The 13421-nt window shown below is 41.7% G+C and overlaps 1 protein-coding gene across 1 annotated transcript in view; it reads right to left on the minus strand.

The window, feature by feature from the left end:
• The window catches only part of LOC307205699 (uncharacterized protein), a 330448-nt gene that overhangs the window by 135285 nt on the left and 181742 nt on the right, over positions 1-13421 (minus strand). The window lies entirely within an intron of this gene.

A 13421-nucleotide genomic window follows, 5' to 3' on the forward strand; every position in this document is an offset into this window, starting at 1 on the left:
CAGAGGACAAGAGAAACACAAAGTCCTGTTGCATGAGCAGCAAACCTCTTTATGCCAAATGGATCTGAGATAATGTAGACATTCTCCTCATTGTCAAGTTTTCCTGTAAGGCTTCCAGTGTGATTTCAGCCACATCCATTTTAACCTCCAAACCACATCTATAAAGCAAGAGAAGCACCCTGTGGTTTGCTCATATATCCTGCTCATGAGCAAAGCTTACCTGTGGCATCTTGTAGTTGCTCAAGATGGTTGCCATATGGAGGCAGATGTTGGAATTAGGTCCCCCGATGACTGCTACTGGATTGCTCCGGGTGTCACACTTGTAGTTTGGGATTAATCTTTCCTGAGTCGAGAGAAGTTCCATTGACGCTTGATAGGTTGCGCTTGCACTGAACTGGCTATTATAGATCTGGAAGCCCAGAGTGATGTTGGGTAAGAGTTGTGGGTTTAAATTGATTTCCCTTACAGCAAATGCCAAGGCCACGATGTGCTGGTAGAGCTGGGTCAGTACCCTGTAAGGAGAGTTACATGCCACAAAATGGTGCATCTGCTGCAGATTATATGGGCCACATTTCAATACAATGTGGCATTTCATCAAGCTATGCATTACAGCTCATATACAGGAAAGAGTCAGTTGACTGTGGACATACATCCACTGGAATTTTATCCCCTTTTCTCTTCTCAATATGCATCTAATAATGGCACTTAGTAGAGGCTAAAGAAGGACAAGTTAGAATAGAAATTTGGGAGGCTTTGTATTGCTTAAATCAGGTCTATTCCAATTTTTGAAATTATCAGGTACCATATATTTAACAAAAGAAGATATACTGAAAGTACCAGGATGATAATCCAGGATGGTAATAATTGCCTGTAAATTGTTATCCAATCTAGAATATCTTATAGACAATGCAGTTTAGAATATCATTCCCCTACAATTTAATAACATCAAAAAAACGAAGATCATGGCCACTGGTTCCCTCACCTCCTGGCAAATGGAAGGAGAAGAAATGGAGGCAGTGAGAGATTTTACTTTCTTGGGCTCCATGATCACCGCAGATGGCGACAGCAGCCACGAAATTAAGAGACGCCTGCTTCTTGGGAGGAAAGCAATGACAAACCTAGATAGCATCTTAAAAAGTAGAGACATCACCTTGCCAACAAAGGTCCGTATAGTAAAAGCTATGGTTTTCCCAGTAGTGATGTATGGAAGTGAGAGCTGGACCATAAAGAAGGCAGATCGCCGAAGAATTGATTCTTTTGAATTATGGTGCTGGAGGAGACTCTTGAGAGTCCCATGGACTGCAAGAAGAACAAACCGATCCATTCTTAAGGAAATCAGCCCTGAGTGCTCACTGGAAGGACAGATCGTGAAGCTGAGGCTCCAATACTTTGGCCACCTCAGGAGAAGAGAAGACTCCCTGGAAAAGACCCTGATGTTGGGAAAGATGGAGGGCACAAGGAGAAGGGGGCGACAGAGGACGAGATGGTTGGATAGTGTCTTCGAAGCTACAAACATGAGTCTGACCAAACTGCGGGAGGCAGTGGAAGACAGAAGTGCCTGGCGTGCTCTGGTCCATGGGGTCACGAAGAGTAGGACACGACTAAACGACTAAACACAATTTAATAGGCAGTTAATTCAGAAGTGCAAATATAGGACTGACCCAATTCTTGAGTAGGACAGTTATTGCAGCTTGTATGGTATAGAACAAGTTATAGCAGATAAGGAAATCGATTACCCCACAGCAGACAATTCGAAAGAAGATTATGGTGAATGTAAATGCTTATCCACAAAGTTATGCTTGCAATAATTTTATCAGAACAGGTACATTTTATAAACTCCTTACATGATATCACCAAAGAGCTCAGTAGAGGGAGGTTTTTCAAATGTCATTGGACTTGAAAACACAAAGTTTTGCGAAGAAATGCCAGCGATATTGAGATCTCCAGGCTGATAATACTTGTGGAGAATAGGAAGAGGGTCCCTGATACGACATTTAGCATTTGGAAGCTTGCTCACTGCTTGAGGCAATAGCACAAATACTAGGACAACTAACACCATCATTTTCTATTAAAATCTGATTTCTAGAAAGAATTTCACCTATTCCAGCATTGCTGTTTAAGGAGCTGTGAATCCTGGAATTAGATTCAAATGGCTGCTTATTCAGCAGATGTGACGATTTGCATTTCAGAATGACAGAGTTCTTGCTGTCTCTTTCTCTTTTCTGAATGGGGCAAAGGGATATGGATGGTTTATTCAGTTCCATCAGACAGTTTTGCTCGAGGCCATGGGCACTCCCCAGGAACTTTGAAAACAGTTGATCATGCCTAATTGGATACAGTGCCTACTAAATTGAAAGGGACTTAAATGATTCCTAGTTTGTCACCTTGTTTTCCATGGGACCTGATTTCAACTCCCTTGGTATGGAACTGATTCAAGCAAATATCATGCAGTGTGAAGTTGCAGCAAACAGACTGATGAAGTTGTGTCTGTTTCTAGCCTTAGTTCTAAGTGGCACAGGAAATAATACAAACCTTTATGTCACTGTTGTTTTGTAATTTTGCTAGTGCCCACTACAGGTCAACAGGGAATTGCAGAAAATGTAATCACAGTTAACCTGGTAATTAGAGGGGAAATAATCACTACTCAGACTTCTAGGTTCTCTGAGACATGAGAAAGAAAACATGTTGAACTCAGCATAATTTTCTCATCTACAAGAAAAATGAGCTATTCAAAAAAGAGTCTTTCAAATAAAAATCATTGTGCAATATATTTATATGTAGAGATGTGTTAAAACTGTTTTTTAAAAGCAGGTGTCCAACATAAAGCAGTCTCCCTTCTGTTTTCATCTAAAAGGGGGCATACACCTCCATAAAATCATGATATTTCATATGTGTGATCACTATGCCTACCAAAATGAAACATTTTTATCAAGTTTCCTGTAATGGTTCTAAGGGGTTGCTCGTGGGTAAGTCAGCACCACGCTTAACTGGGGTACCTGGGTGAACCCTTTCTGTCCGGACAGTCACTCACCCGTGGCTGTCTCAATCGCTGGCAGAATCCGTCAGTGGGCGTTTCTTGAACTTCTTCCAGCAAATAAGTTCTTTGACGCCAAGTCTCTGCCTACTCTCCCTGCATGGAAGTCTTCTGCGCAGGGAGTGTGTGGGCAGCGGAGGACCCGTGCTCTCCCCGCTGGTCTCCGGCGAGGAGTCATGGAGCCCCCTCGCCGATTCCCCCGTCTGCCCCCCTTCTCCACTGGTGCTACGTTGATTTCCTTCCACAGCAGATGGGCTGCCTCTCTCCTTCCTGGGACGCTGGTGTAGTTTTGTGATTTACAGGCCAAGCTCCTTATCTTTTTAAAAATCATCTTTAAAATACAAATATATATACATACATAAAGATAAAAAAAGAAAAGATTAAGACAAGACAAGAAAAGAAAGGGGGGACGTACAAAACATGAATTTGCATTATTATACCATCGTTAATTGAATTTCTAAATAAAAGACTTCCAATTCTTCTCATTGTACTTGTATTGTTGTTTATGGTTAAAGCACAGCCTTTTATTACCCTAACAAATTAACATTTGCACATTGTATTTTACAAGGATCAGTTTAATTCCGCAAGGAGATTGTTATTTGGACAATAAGTTTTTAGGTAGTATTTGAATATTTTCCATTCTTTGAATACTTTCTGGTTTGAGAGCCCTCTTTCCCCGTCATCTTTGCCAGTTTGAGGTATTCAATCATAAGAGTCTCCCATTCTATTATCGTGGGTGGTGTTCCATTTTTCCAATTTCTTGCCACTAATATTCTGGCTGCTGTTGTTCCGTACATAAACAATGGTCTTATATCTTTTCTGATTTCCCCTGACTTTATTCCTGGGTGGAAGGCTTCTGGTCTTTTTCTGAATGAAAATCTCAATAGCTTTTTGAATTCATTATATAATTTGTCTCAAAATTCCCTGATGGCTGTGCAATTCCACCACATGTGTAAGTATGTCCCTGTCTCTTTTTTTGCACCTCCAGCAGGCTGGTGATCTACCTTTATACTTTTTGGCAAGTTTTGCTGGAGTGTGATGCCATCTATAAAGCATTTTCATTATGTGCTCCCTAAGATTCTAGCATGCAGTGAATTTTATATTCTTCCTCTATAATCTTTCCCATTGCTCCATATAGATATTATATCCAAGATCTTGTGCCCATCTCACAATTACAACTTGAACTTGCTCTTCTTTCACTTCCCATTCTAATAAATGGTTGTATATTCCTGAGATATGCCAGCAAATTTGGAAGGCTCAGCAGTGGCCAGAGGATTGGAGAAGATCAGTCTACATCCCAGTCCCAAAGAAGGGCAGTGCCAAAGAATGCTCCAACTACCGCGCAATTGCACTCATTTCACATGCTAGCAAGGTTATGCTTAAAATTCTACAAGGCAGGCTTAAGCAGTATGTGGACCCAGAACTCCCAGAAGTGCAAGCTGGATTTCTAAGGGGCAGAGGGACCAGAGACCAAATTGCAAACATGCGCTGGATTATGGAGAAAGCTAGAGAGTTCCAGAAAGACATCTACTTCTGCTTCATTGACTATGCAAAAGCCTTTGACTGTGTCGACCACAGCAAACTATAGCAAGTTCTTAAAGAAATGGGAGTGCCTGATCATCTCATCTGTCTCCTGAGAAATCTCTATGTGGGACAAGAAGCTACAGTTAGAACTGGATATGGAAAAACTGATTGGTTCAAAATTGGGAAAGGAGTACGACAAGGCTGTATATTGTATCCCTGCTTATTTAACTTATATGCAGAATTCATCATGCAAAAGGCTGGACTGGATGAATCCCTATCCGGAATTAAGATCGCCGGAAGAAATATCAACAACCTCAGATATGCAGATGCCACAACCTTGATGGCAGAAAGTGAGGAGGAATAAAAGAACCTTTTAATGAGGGTGAAAGAGGAGAGTGCAAAATATGGTCTGAAGATCAACATAAAAAAACGAAGATCATGACCACTGGGCCCATCACCTCCTGGCAAATAGAAGGGGAAGAAATGGAGGCACTGAGAGATTTTACTTTCTTGGGCTCCATGATCACTGCAGATGTTGACAGCAGTCACAAAATTAAAAGACGCCTGCTTCTTGGGAGAAAGGCGATGACAAACCTAGACAGCATCTTAAAAAGCAGAGACATCACATTGCCAACAAACTCTGTATAGTTAAAGCCATGGTTATCCAGTAGTGATGTATGGAAGTGAGAGCTAGACCTTAAAGAAGGCTGATCGCCGAAGAATTGATGCTTTTGAATTCTGGTGCTGGAGGAGACTCTTGAGAGTCCCATGGACTGCAAGAAGATCAAACTGATCCATTCTGAAGGAAATCAGCCCTGAGCGCTCACTGGAAGGACAGATCATGAAGCTGAGGCTCCAAGACTTTGGCCACCTCATGAGAAGAGAACACTCCCTGGAAAAGACCCTGATGTTGGGAAAGATGGAGGGCACAAGGAGAAGGGGACGACGGAGGACGAGATGGTTGGACAGTGTTCTCGAAGCTACCAGCATGAGTTTGACCAAACTGCGGGAGGCAGTGGAAGACAGGAGTGCCTGGCCTGCTCTGGTCCAGGGGGTCACAAAGAGTCGGACACGACTAAATGACTAAACAACAACAACATATTCCTGAGATATGTTTTCCTTTATTGTGAGTTAGCTCTTTTTCAAACTTGGATGTTTCTTTTGACAGACCATCTCTCTTGTCTAAACTCAATGTTTGGTTTTTTGAACGTATTGGAGCCAGTCTGTCAAGTGGCTTTTAATTTCATCTAGTTTTTTTAGCATTGGCTCCCCGGTGAGGCAACAATAAGCTCCAAAGCATCTATAAGGCCACCAAAAAAGAGAGGCATTAAGAAACAAACAAAGACTAACACAAAGTTGTGCTGGCCTTTCAGACCTATGAAATGGCACAATTGTGGTCAGATTCCAGGAACAATCATATCATTAATTCAGGATGATGGTAGTGATGATGATTTTATTGAATTTACATACCACCCTATACCTGGGGGTCTCAGGGCGGTTCACAGAATAATCTGGCATCAAATGGTAATGGTAAATTAAAAATTATTCATTTCCTAATCTCAGTCCATGGTGCCATCAGATAATAGGGACCATTGCATTTTCTCTGGTATTCAGGGCCCAAGAAAAGGAGACTTATTCCATAGATACATAGGCCAACCATTAAATTATGTTAATGACTAAATCCTGCTGTTCATTTTTTTAAATATATAGATATATTCAGAATATAGTAACATTCACCTCACTATCACTATTTCCCTTAAGAGAAATGTTTTAAAAATGTTTAAAAGCTTTTTTTGAAAAGCTTTTTGAAAAGCTTTTATTTCATGACACTACACTTATTCTGGTGGTTGTAAAAATTACGTTATGACAGACCCAATCCTGAGATATCAAAACACCAGGCCTGCTACAGAGGCAGTTTTATAATTTAGCTGGGGTGTTTGGATAGCTCCAGCCAAATATCTGGTGAGCCTTCTTGCCCTAATCCAATCAAGACATTACCTTTTTTCACCAAACATTTTTCTCCACTCAAATGTAGATGAACACAAGGCACGCCAAGTACACTGTCCTGAACTGCAGGCCCAAAAGAGGCTTTGAGCAAAAACATGAGAATGGCCAGATCCAATCCTTTATTAAAGGAAGGTGTAAACTAACAACAAAGCGTGCAGAGTCGCACAGTTCTTAAAGACACGGGACAAGAATTATGGAATATTATTCCAATATGTGATCAGAAGTGGAGAGACTTGTGGACACGGTAGAATTTGCTATTACTCAATCTGGAGAAATGGTGGAGGGAATTAATGGAGTAAATTGGATAATTAAGAAAAAAGCACGGCTGACATTTACTAATAATAATAATAATAATAATAATAATAATAATAATAATTTGGGAACTCCTCTTGGACTTTTCATGGGGGAAAGAAATGAATGACTTTGAGACACTTTGACTTAAAAGAAATATTATTTAACAGAAAGTAGACAAGATGGTATCTGGACTAAATGTCTTAATGCACTCCCCCGCTTTTTATGTAACCAACAGATGGAAAATCATTAAGTTCTTCCCCCCCCCCCCGCCTTAATTGTTTCTTTTCTTTTCTCAATCTTTTCTCTTCTTTCTTTCTCGTCTTTTCTGCACTTCTATCTCTTTCTCTTCTTCTGTCCTTTTTTGTTCTCTCTCTATTTCATTTTCTTCTCATGTTTGGGGCTGGAATAGTAGTGCAACTTAGCTGAGGATAAGTATATTTGGTTGGAATTGCATTGTGAGTTTCATGGATGACAAAGTAGATATTTAGCTATGACTAAATTTCCATTGCTTACAATGCGGTTAAATGATGAATAACGCTAGTTGGGTTGAGTACCACATTACAATGATGGTTTTTTCCTCTGTATTAGCTGCTCTCTGTTGTTCAGCTCAGGCCTCACCATAATTATATAGCTTTTTGGGGAAAAGATACAAACCAGTAAGCCTGCACTGGAGGACAAGATGGAGAAGATCTCCACTGCCACCATGTATTTCCCCTTAGTGCTCAGGTAGGTGGGAACAAAGGACAACCACACACTGCAAAAAACCAGCATGCTGAAGGTGATAAACTTGGCTTCGTTAAAACTGTCAGGCAACTTCCTGGCTAGGAAAGCCACACTGAAGCTGACAATGGCTAGGAAGCCCAAGAAGCCCAGCACAGAGTACAACATGAGAGGTGAACCTTCACTACATTGCAGTACAATTGCATCACGCATTGTGTGCATGTCCAAATATGGGAATGGAGGAGAGATTGACAACCCCACAGTACAAATAATGGCTTGAATCAGGCAGCAGGAAAGAACAATGGAGGTGGCCAGGTGTTTCCCCACCCATTTTCTCATTTTAGACCCTGGCCTGGTGGCCCGGAAAGCTATGACCACAATGATGGTTTTAGCCAGCACACTTGATACAGCCACAGTAAATATGAGGCCAAAAGCAAGTTGTTGGAGGAGGCAGGTTGCCTTCTCAGGTTGGCCAATGAAGAGCAAGGCACAAAGGAAGGAGAGCAGGAGGGAGATGAGGAGAGTGTAGGTGAGGCTCCGGTTGTTGGCTTTGACAATGGGAGTGTCCCTGTGCATAATGAAGATCCCCAGCACCAAAGCTGTGATGAACGACAAGGAAAGAGCAAGGAGAGCCAAACTGAGGCCCAATGTTTCCTCATAGGACAAGAAGGTTATATATTTTGGAATACATGAATCCTTGTCATTGTTTGGATATTGTCCATCTGGGCATTGGAAGCAGGCATCCAGGTCTGAAAAAAGAAAATGTAGTTTTCAAAACATGTTTCATTTTGTTGTACATGCTCTGATATTGGAAAAACCCCAATGAAGGCAAATAGGTCAAAACATGATACAAAATATAGCACCCAAATGCTGAGAGCTCAGTGGTACAGGAAAATCCCACTGCTGCTTTTTGTCCATGATAAAATGGGAGTAATGCCTCTGCTGCCATCTTGCCTGGATGTATATAGCAAAACATTTATTTTGTTTTAGTCAAGTGGCATAAAATGCAGATGTACTACTACTAATAATAATTTATTATTTGTACCCCATCCATCTGGCTGGGCTCCCCAGACACTCGGGGTGGCTTCCAACAAAGATCAAAAATACACTAAAATGTCACACATTAAAAACTTCCCGGAACAGGGCTGCCTTCAGGGCTGCCTACATTACACATATCAGTCTGTATTCTCTTAACCATCACCATCAAACTGAAATCATTTATGGACGAAAGGGTCATTCTGTTTGAGTTGTAATACAGATTTTGTTTAATTTACACTGAAATGGGACTGCCTGTTTGTTTTGGTGAAAGGGCTTAATTCAGAAATTCAGTTGAGGCAAAGAACAGCAAGAAGAGCTTTCTCTGAGCTTTAAGTGAGTTGATAATTAACTGGCTATTGTTCTCTAGCAGCTCATGTGTGAGTGGTTAACATTAGATCAGGTGACAAGGGTTTTTGGTTGCAAATCTCCGTTTTGAAGGGAGTTGCCTTTGGAACTCAAATGGGACTGCCTTTTTGCATTGGTGAAAGGGCTTAACTCAAAGATTCCATTGAAGGCAAAGAACAGTAAGAAGAGCTCTCTCTGAGCTTTAACTGAGTTGATAATTAACTGGTTGTTGTTCTCTAGCAGCTAACATGTGAGTGATTAACATGAGATCAGATGACAAAGGCTTTTGGTTGCAAATCTCCATTTTGAAGGGAGTTGCGTTTGGGTTTCTTTGTTCTCAAACTCTGTGGAGTAAGGGTGTAAATGAAGCTCTCCAGAGCGATATTTGTCTGCTTTGATTATAAATTAAAGTTATTCCTAAGTTGGACACAACAAGGTATTGTACTGATATTTTTGACATATATTTGATGTTAAGTAAACTTGTGAATTAAACCTATGGGCCTTGACAATAGTTTATTCCAAAAGGACTTTGTTTTCATGTATCCATTCACTTCAAACTGTTCAATATTAGCATCACCAATAAAAATTGCCTATTCATTCTTCCTGAAATAAAACAAGTACTGAAAACACTGTGAACCTTCAGAATTCACTTATTTCTGAGTTTTGTTATCGAGACCTAATCCAAAAATCTGTAGGAAAATATATGGAAAACTGAACTACAAACGTTTTTTAGAATCATTAGATAAATGAGTGTCAGCCCGACATGCATCCAGGGGACTACATGCAATACTTCAGAGAACTTGAAACATTATCATGCTTACCCTTCTGATTGGAGATCTTTCCTTCTGGACAAGGAAGGCAATCATAGCAGCAAGATGGCTTCCCCTCCTTCTTGCCCATTCTATAACCTGGATGACAATTGTCATTGCATAGAGAAATGGGAAGCGACTGTCCATAAAAGACAGCACAGAATATTTTAACATTCAAAAAATAGCTTTAGATAGTTTGTATGATATAATAAAAGCTATGGTTTTCCCAGTAGTGATGTATGGAAGTGAGAGCTGGACGATAAAGAAGGCTGATCGCCGAAGAATGGATGCTTTTGAATTCTGGTGCTGGAGGAGACTCTGGAGAGTCCCATGGACTGCAAGAAGATCCAACCTCTCCATTCTGAAGAAAATCAGCCCTGTGTGCTCACTGGAAGGACAGATCCTGAAGCCGAGGCTCCAAGACTTTGGCCACCTCATGAGAAGAGAAGACTCCCTGGAAAAGACCCTGATGTTGGGAAAGATGGAGGGCGCAAGGAGAAGAGGACGACAGAGGATGAGATGGTTGGATAGTGTTCTCAAAGCTACCAGCATGAGTTTGACCAAAGTGCGGGAGGCAGTGGATGACAGGAGTGCCTGGCGTGCTCTGGTCCATGGGGTCACGAAGAGTCGGACATGACTAAGCGACTAAACAACAACAAATGATATAGTTTAATCTACAGCTGAGAACGAGATTGATGTTGGCATGGCATAATAAATCTGCCTGAGTCTTAGGAGTTACTTTCTATGCAGTAGGACTGATTGAACTTCCACCTTGGTTGTGCTTAAGATAAACGAGCCTCATCTAGCTGACATGAGAAAGAGAAGAAGAAGAGGAAGAAGAGTTTGGATTTGATATCCTGCTTTATCACTATCTGAAGGAGTCTCAATGTGGCTAACATTCTCATTCCCTTCCTCCCCCACAACAAACACTCTGTGAGGTGAGTGGGGCTGAGAGCCGTCAAAGAAGTGTGACTGGCCCAAGGTCACCCAGCAGCTGCATGTGGAGGAGCAGGGAATCCAACCTGATTCACCAGATTACGAGTCCACCACTGGCTCTCAAAGAGGCAATGTTGGTTCCAATTCTGAAGAATTAACCGCTTTTTAAACTTTGGGGAAATAATGGGAACCATCTGAAAAGTTTTGTGGATCCTTACCTGGTAAAAGATATTAGGCCATACAATGGCATCCTCATCAATAGTGACTGCTTGGGGATCATCTGGGTCTATGCTTCCAACTCTGACTCTAAGAAAAGATTGATTTGGGAATGTGACCCAATTTATAATATCAAATCCAGATTGTAAGGCCCCATGTTCATCAAATGAAACCTTTTCCCCAGCACTGTTAAATGAAACATTTCGTAGAAAACGTTGGAGCTAAAGGGAAGAGTTAAAGAGAGAGAGAGATATTAAGAGAGAAGCAAGGCAATAATACAACACACTTCAAACTAGGATCAATGGGCTCTTTAAATGATCAGTACAGATGTTGCAGTTCATTGTTCCAAGCAGGAAGCCACTGATGTTCTCCTCTATGGTACTATGGGCTCAAGCAATGCAAACCCCCTTGTTCCACAATGTTCTTTGTCTTATGGAGGCTACTCCATATAATTATTATTACTGAGCATGCTTCGGTGTGTGGGGGGTTGCTATCTTATACTATTAGAAATATGTGCTTTTTCTGCGTATTGTGGAGTTCACCAACATGAAAAACAAACTTTAGCCACAGTGACATTAACCAAACAGTATGAAGGTGCAAAGACCAGCTTGCTCATTGGGTGCTTATGACCCTCAAAATTGTCTCCTGGAACACGGCAGGCTGGTTCACCTATGTGCCCAGAAGTCTGGATAACTATTTCATGAAGCATTTCACTTTATCATGCTCCAAGAAACTTGGATGGCCAAATATCTAGTAAAAGGGAGATATTGTGCATTCAGATTAGAGGCCACTGCACGTCTTGGTCCTGAAAGAAAGAAGGCTGGCTCTGAAAGGCAGGTCCTCAAGTATTAGGTATTTCCAAACTAACCAGTGTTTAATGTGTTTACTGTGAGCAAGAAACACCAGAAAACAAGTTGAAAAATGGATTAGTGAGAAACCAAGTTTGCAGCTGCCCCAAACCCAGACTTGGCAGAGAGAGGGACCCCTCTTCTGTTGTTCATTTTACCTGCCACTGCAGATTGATGAGAAACTTCTTTCTCTGTCCTCCTGCAATTGCTTTCTTTTTGAAATTGGACAAATCCATGGATTGCAGGGCATGAACTATAGCAAAAACAGCCAGGTAGATGTTGTAACTGTGAGCAGTTGCACTCATTTCAAAAACTGATGCTGGAAGAGTGTCTAGCTTCTCGTTTCCTGTGCAGAATTCCTCATTTGCCATGTCTACTTTGGTGTCAGGGAGAAGACAGGTAAATGTATGTTCCCAGAATACTCTAAGAAATTTGTCTTCTTTTTCTGAAATGGGGTTCCTGTTCTGAATAAATTTATGGAATCCTAACACCCCTTTAGAGTGAACTGCAAAAGACAGAGCACCATGGATGAAGTCTATATCCCACTGTCTTTGCAAATGAAATGAGGTGAAATCCATTTGAGCTGTCATCACCAGGAGTTTGGTATTCTTTAGGCCATGACTGAATTCCCAAAACTGGATCAATGTCCTCAAGACAAGCATGGTCTGAATTTCACCATGCACAACCACCACACTGGCAGTGCTCGCCATGATTCCCAAAGTCATGTTGATCCCCTTGCCCACAATTTCACCATAAGCACTGGAGGATCCTTGTCTTGGTAAACTTTCTACGAAGGCAAAGCAGATGCCTCTTTGGGAGAAGATGGGAAGCACATTCTGCACAAACCTCTCTCCGTTGTCATCATCCAGATAAACCACCCCAATCCATGTCCACCTGAAATGAAGAAGTAGCTGTAGAATCCCCATATATTGGTGAGTCCCATTTGGGAACATCTGTTGGATGAAAGCACCTTGGTTTTCAGTATCCAGGACCGGTGCGGAACCATATGCAAGCTGAAGACACATTAAAATAAAAGAATATGTTCCCATATTATCATGCTCTTGTAGGTTGATGTGTGTATCTCTGGCAATACAGCCACTGTACTACCAAATCAGAATTCTTCTCACAAAATATCACCTAAGAAGCATCAACATTTTATTTTGAACCTTCTGCCAATCTAACCTCATCTTAAACTCTGATGGTAGCATTAAAAGGTAAAGGTAAAGAGACCCCTGACCATTAGGTCCAGTTGTGGCCGACTCTGGGGTTGCCGAGGGAGCCAGCGTACAGCTTCCGGGTCATGTGGCCAGCATGACTAAGCTGCTTCTGGCGAACCAGAGCAGCACACGGAAACACCGTTTACCTTCACACCGGAGTGGTACCTATTGATCTACTTGCACTTTGACTTGCTTACGAACTGCTAGTTTAGCAGGAGCTGGGATGGGCCAACGGGAGCTCACCCCTTCCGTGCGGGGATTCGAAACGCCGACCTTCTGGTCAGCAAGTCCTTGGCTCTGTGGTTTACCCCACAGCGCCACCCGTGACCCTGATGGTAGCATTAATCAATGTGGATTGTGAGAGGGCCTTTTTTGCCACAACCCAAGGGGCATGCTGAAGGCTACACAGAGGACAAGAGAGACACAAAGTCCT

The sequence above is a fragment of the Podarcis cretensis genome, assembly GCF_951804945.1.
Source record: "Podarcis cretensis genome assembly, chromosome: 16".
In the NCBI taxonomy this organism is placed as follows: Eukaryota; Metazoa; Chordata; class Lepidosauria; order Squamata; family Lacertidae; genus Podarcis; species Podarcis cretensis.